Source organism: Primulina eburnea, chromosome 5 (genome assembly GCF_022965805.1).
Source record: "Primulina eburnea isolate SZY01 chromosome 5, ASM2296580v1, whole genome shotgun sequence".
NCBI classification, from domain to species: Eukaryota; Viridiplantae; Streptophyta; class Magnoliopsida; order Lamiales; family Gesneriaceae; genus Primulina; species Primulina eburnea.
This window is the reverse complement of record NC_133105.1, coordinates 26,628,271-26,635,391: the sequence shown is the minus strand read 5'-3', so window position 1 is coordinate 26,635,391 and position 7,121 is coordinate 26,628,271. Positions and strand designations below refer to the sequence as shown.

At 37.6% G+C, this 7,121-nt stretch overlaps 1 non-coding gene across 1 annotated transcript; it reads right to left on the bottom strand.

Moving 5' to 3' along the window:
• Positions 1-3,576: 3,576 nt before the first annotated feature.
• Positions 3,577-3,682, bottom strand: LOC140833204 (small nucleolar RNA R71). The gene has a single exon (XR_012118337.1). It is a non-coding gene; the product is annotated as a small nucleolar RNA R71 (small nucleolar RNA).
• Between the last annotated feature and the right edge of the window lie 3,439 nt (positions 3,683-7,121).

Here is a 7,121-nt window from a genome sequence, read left to right as displayed (position 1 = left end):
CTGAATCGACTATGAACGAATTTAGATTATATAGTGTTTACAAATGAGTTTCAATATCGAATTACGATTCATCTATATTAAAGTATAATCAAGATCTTTATCTATATTGATCACATATGTATACAGATAAAGAAATAACAAACAATGACCCTTTAATGGTAGGAAACCGACGCATTGGATCAAACTTAAATCAAATTTTTGAGATGATGAAATATCCAGCCAACGTTAGTTCTAATGCCCCTTCAGCAGCAAGATTTTCTTCTTTTGGAGATGTAGCTGATTTGGGATACCCCCCATCTTTCGAGTACTGATTGCGAACGTACCCTTTAATCATCTTCTTCTGCTATAAATCTTTCCTTTTTTCAGGTTTTTCGGAAAAGTATTTATAGCACAGATTTTAATAAGATTATGAAGACTGGTTCTTTTGCAGCTGCCGATGGATCCCAACATGGAACTATTAAGTTCTGACTTGATCTCTTCCTAAATGTGCATTCAATCACTTGTCGCTAACGCGCTCGATCATAAGTATTACTGATAGAGACGGAACTTACTAAGGCTATATTTGGTACCCATGATAAGTGAATGATTATTAAATAATCATCCCTTATCTCGCATTTGGTTCATTTTTTATTTAGACTGCAGGCCCTTGATTATGATTGAAAGCCATCATTATTCATGTTATTTGTGTGATTAAATATCCTTTTTAAAAGGTGTGATAGTGTATAATTCTTTAATAATGATTATGGTAAGATTGTATATTGACTATAATACACTTGAATTGTCTTCTTCAATATAATATGAAAATTAAAATTAGTGAAAATTTAATAATTAATATAATATTTAAATTTTTATTATATTTTTTTATAAATTAATTTAATATATTTTTATTCTTTTCAATTATTTTAAAGAAAATAAATTGTAATGCAAACCTATCTTAAATTAAATTTTTATAAATTTGTAATCTTGTTAATTAATATTTTTATGAAAATAAATTTATTAAATTCTAATTTATTTTTGAAACGTTTGCTATTCGTTTTCTTAAAACGTGCTAGAAATTTATTTTTTTCTCTCCTTAATCTCCATAATTAAAAATATACATATATATAAATACTTTAAAATATCTTGTCACCATTTTAAAAATAAACATCCAACTGACATTTAAAAATACAAAGGAAAATATTTTGAAGCATAAAATTGTCAAACATTTTACCAACCTAAAAACATTATTTGAAAAGTATAGCTCATACTATAATCTCTCAAAAATCTCTCATAGCATAAATAAAAGACGTAAAAATATCTTTAGCATTACTTAAAATCATAAATCATAACTAGTGCGGAATACTAGCGTCGATCCTCGGATTATGTGCAACTTCAGTCTAGCAAAGTCAACCGTCTAAACCTCCATAAACATTATTATCATAATCTATATTGATAGACGTAGTTTTTACTTGTTTTATTGCATTAGTTTGTGTGTGTTTGCATTGTGCATGCGTACATTTCATTTAAATTTTGTTCATTTTAGAGTAAACAATTGCATTTGATCATGTCTCACTTGTGTGTGACAAATTTGCAGGAAAAATGACCGGAAAACCGAATTTGGAGCAAAGTGCGCAAGTCAAGGAGAAAATGGCAGAAAGGCTAGCGCCTGAGCGGTAGAAAATTACCGCCCGGGCGTGAGAGGTGAATAGCTAAGATGATATCCAGAAAGTATGGCGCTCAGGCGGTAATTTTCTACCGCCCGGGCGCGAGATTTATCTCCGGAAGAGCCAAGTTATAGAAAGTATGGCGCTCAGGCGGTAATTCTCTACCGCCCAATAGCGAAGCCGCATCCCTCAAGAATTATTACAAAAGATGTGGCGCTCGAGCGGTAATTTTCTACCGCCCGAGCGCCACCTATTTTTGGAAAAATATCTTTGCCGATTCCTTACCTTAGTCTTGGGGGTGGATGATATGGGGAAGATTTTTGGACTTCTTGGAGGCATTCAGACTTAATTTCAGCAGCCGCACAAGCTTGGAGAGAACTTTCGCGCTTGGAGTTGAAGATTCGAAGATTTCCGGTCGACGTTCCTCGCATTTTTGTCACGCATAGTATTTCTAATCTAGTTTTTATCATTCAAACATTGTTTTGTTTATTTTAAATATTAAGTCGAGTAGCTAATTTTATTATTTGTTGGTATTAAAGGGGATTCTACGCCAAACTTTGATCTAATTAATTTATATCTCGATTGTTGCGTTATTCTTGATTATACTATTGTTTTATCGTGTTGTTAAAGCGTAGCTAACATTAGTAATGATTTTATATTGCGAGTGAGTTCGAGAGAATAATTTGTGATAGGAAATAGTAGTATAATCTGTGGATCTATAATTTACATTGACATATGAAATTGGATACGCGTCGATAGTCATAGTCCTAAGAGTCGAAAACTAGGGGATTTCATAAATCGACATGCAATTCACTCTTGATAAATAATTAAAGACATTCAATTACTTCATTGAATAGAATTAGTGTGGCATAGCTCGAGAGAGTGTGTTCAATTGAATAGGAAATCCTGTTGGAAGCATAAAATCAATATCGAACGAATTAACTAATTAACGAGGGGTAGGTGAACCGATATTCCCAACAAATTCATTTCTCATTGAATTTTTAATCAACCGTTTTAGATATTATATTTCATTATTTATTTCTTGAATAATTTTATTTGCGTACTTATTTGAGCATAGTAGTAATAATCACTCAATCAATTTTCGTTGCTAAAGATTTAATAACTGAAAACAATAATTGTCAAATACAGTCTTCAGTGGAACGATACTCGTACTCACGTACATTATACTATTACTTGACATCATGCACTTGCGATAAATTATGAGCATGCAAAATCATATTTTTATTAAGGATTTAACAGTGCAAGTTTTGCTCGATCAAGTTTTTGGCGCCGTTGCCGGGGACTGTTAATTCACAATTGTATTTTTAGTTATTTTCTTTAGCATTGTTTCATTTTATTAAATTAACACTCCATATTCTGTTACAGATATCTCGTCCAGTGCATGCCAAAGTCACTTGACGTGGAGCTTGAGCAGTTTGACCCTGAAATTGAAACAACTTTCCGGAGGAGAAGACAGCAGCAGAGACTGAAGGAACTGATGGAGATGCACGAGAACGATCATGAGGAGGAACACCATGATGCTAGACATGTTGAGATGCCATGCCGCATTCCGATGCTGGAGTATGCCCAACCTTCTTTGGATGGAGCACGCCCCAGCATTGTGAGGCATATTGTGCAGGCAAACCACTTCGAAATCAAACCAGTCATAATTCAGATGATTCAGAATACAGTCCATTTTGGAGGATTTGCAGTAGATGACCCAAAACGCACTTCGCAGATTTTCACGAAATTTGCGATACTTTTAAATTTAATAGAGTTTCTGATGCTGCTGTTAGATTGCATTTATTTCCTTTCTCCTTACGTGACAAAGCTAAAGCATGGTTGAACTGTTTGCCTGTAGGTTCGATCAACACATGGGAGGACATGGCGAAAGCGTTTCTCATTAAATACTTTCCTCCATCTAAGACCATGAAGCTGCGGGCAGACATCACCACATTTGCTCAATTTGACCAGGAGTCTTTATATGAGGCATGGGAGCGCTTCAAAGATCTATTGCGAAGATGCCCTCATCACGAACTGCCACTTGGGTTAGTGGTTCAAAACTTTTATTATGGCTTGCTTACTCCTAATCGTACTATGATAGATGCTGCTGCATGTGGAAACCTATTGAGGAAGACTGCTGAAGAGGGATATGAGTTGTTGGAGGAGATGGCTGATAGCAGCTATCATACTCAATTTGAAAGGAACAACCAGCGGAGAAGTGCAGGAGTCCACCAGGTAACTGACCTTTCTGCTATTACTGCACAGCTTGATGTTTTGAATAGGAAACTAGATGGCTTGAACATGGGTGGCACAAATATACGTTTTCAAGAGATATTCTGTGAAAAGCGTGGAGGTGAACATTTTGTGAAGGACTGTCAAGATGACAATCCCTTCTATGTGCCAAATGAGGCACCGGTGAATCAAGTGGGAGTCCACAACCGTCCGAGAAATGATCCATATTCGAACACATATAACCCTGGATGGAGGCAACATCCCAACTTCTTATTGGGTGGTCAAAACAGTCAGAATCGACCGTAAGGAGGACAAACATATGGGAAACAACCGATGTACAGGTCTGACCCTCCTAGAGAAGATAAATCCAATTTGGAGCAGATGATATCTAAGTTTATCTCGTCCGACTGAAACTAGACTCCAAAATCAATATGCGTCAATAAAGGGGCTAGAGAATCAGATTGGACAGTTGGTATAGATGATAGCAAATAGAGAGCCGGGCACCTTGCCAAGTAACACAGAGACCAATCCAAAAGAGCAAGTGAAGGCCATCGAGTTAAAGAGCGGAAAGATCTTAGAGGCCAGAGGAACAGAAAGAACTCAAGCACAGGATGAACAGACTGAGTCATCAAAAGGTAAGTCTTCCACTCAATACCAGCACCCACTGCACAATCTAAAATTGTTATTCCTCCACCTTTTTCTGTAGCATTAAAAAAGGCAAAACTTGATGCATAATTCGGTAAGTTTCTTGAGGTATTCAAAAAATTGCATATCAATATTCCTTTTGCCGATGCTTTGATGCAAATGCCTAGTTATGCTGAATATTTGAAAGACATATTAGCTAACAAGAGGAAGTTGGAGGATCACATGACGATGAACTTAACGGAAAATTGCTTTGCTTTGGTGCAAAACAAAATCCCACCGAAACTAAAAGATCCAGGGAATTTTTCTATTCCTTGCATGATTGGTGATGTTGTTTTTCACAAGGCTTTATGTGATCTCGGTGCAAGTATTAATCTTTTGCCCTTATCTATATTTAGGAAGCTCGGATTAGGAGAACCTAAACCAACTAGGATGTCCTTGCAAATAGCAGACAGATCTGTCAAATACTCGCGAGGGGTCATAGAGGACATCTTGGTAAAGGTGGACAAATTCATATTTCATGCAGATTTTGTGGTACTTGATATGGAGGAGATTTGGAGATGCCCTTGATTTTGGGGAGACCGTTCCTTGCGACTGGCAAGACCCTGATTGATGTTCAAGAAGGGAAGTTGAGATTGAGATTGGGCGAGGAAGAAACTACTTTTGATGTTTTTAATGCACTTAAGCACACACTGCATTCTGATATTTGTTATAGAATTGATGCTTTTGATGCTCTTGTGTCTAACTATGTGCAGAATGCTCTTAGGGACCCTTTGGAAGCCACTCTCACTACTGAACTGAGAGAAAATGACTTGGACGAAGAGAAATCCGAAATAGTGGCATACTTCAATGCCAACCAGCCATAGAAGAGGCCAATAAGGATGAGACTAGAGGACTTAGGAGATCGAAGAGAATTGATCCCTCATAAGTCAAGCCTGGAGGAGCCACCGACGCTTGAGCTCAAATCATGGCCTCCACACCTAAAGTACGTATAATTAGGTGAGAATAACACTTTACATGTCATTATTTCCGCTGCTTTGACAGACGTGATGGAGGACAAACTGTTGGAAGTTTTGAAAGCGTACAAGAGTGCTTTTGTGTGGAAGGTGGCGGACATAAAAGGGATCAACCCATCAGTCTGCATGCACAAGATCTTGATGGAAAACGAGTACTCGCCTCTTGTGCAACCTCAGAGAAGATTAAATCCAAAGATTCAAGAGGTAGTAAAAGTAGAGACTATCAAACTCCTTGATGCAGGTATTATCTATCCTATATCTGATAGTGCATGGGTAAGTCATGTTCAGTGTGTGCTGAAAAAATGTGGGATTACTGTGTTCACAAATGAAAAAAATGGATTAATACCCACTAGGACAGTTACGGGGTGGCGAGTGTGTATTGACTATAGGAAGTTGAATGATGCCACCCGTAAGGACCACTTTCCCCTTCCCTTTATTGATCAAATGTTGGAGAGACTAGCGGGGCATGAGTTTTACTATTTTTCAGATGGGTATTTGGGGTATAATCAAATCACTATAGCACCTGAGGACCAAGAGAAAACCACTTTCACTTGTCCTTATGGAACTTTTGCTTTCCGCCGTATGCCTTTTGGCCTTTTTAATGCCCCTGCTACATTTCAACGTTGCATGACTGCTATATTCCATGATATGATTGAAACCTTTCTCGAAATATTTATGTATGACTTTTCTATCTTTGGTGCAACGTTTGATGAGTGTTTGCAGAATTTGAGAACCGTGTTGAGGAGGTGCGAGGAGACGAACCTGGTGCTTAATTGGGAGAAGTGCCACTTCATGGTACAAGAGGGAATTGTGTTAGGGCACAAGGTTTCGGAACAAGGGATTGAGGTGGACAAAGCTAAAATTGAAGTCATAAAGAACCTACCACCACCAGGCTCAGTAAAGGGAGTTAGAAGTTTTCTAGGTCATGCCGGTTTTTACAGGCGGTTTATCAAAGATTTTTCAAAATTTCCAAACCTCTATCTTCCTTACTTATGAAAGACGTGCCTTTTGATTTCAATGGTGATTGTCTACAGGCGTACGAGGATTTGAAGGAGCGCTCGGTGACGGCTCCTGTCTTGGTGGCACCAGATTGGGATCTGCCCTTCGAAATCATGTGCGATGCCAGTGATACTACGGTGGGGGATGTGCTTGGCCGGTGTCAAAACAAAGTATTTCATACAATTTACTACGCAAGTAAGACCCTTGACGAGGCTCAATTGAATTATGTGACAACTGAAAAGGAATTACTTTCCGTAGTATTTGTGCTTGACAAATTTCATTTGTACCTTGTTTTGTCCAAAGTAATTGTTTACACAGATCACTCGGCATTGAAATATTTACTTGCAAAAAAGGATGCAAAGCCACGCTTACTTCGGTGGATTTTATTGTTGCAAGAATTTGATTTAGAAATAAAAGATAAGAAAAGTGTCGAGAATGTGGTAGCGAATCACTTGTCTAGGTTGGAGCTGATAAGTAATGACTGTGAAGATCAGGCTATAAATGATTGGTTTCCTGACGAGCAGATATTTTAGGTGAGACACTGCCCTTGGTATGCAAATTTCGCTAACTTTCTTGTCACAGGCAC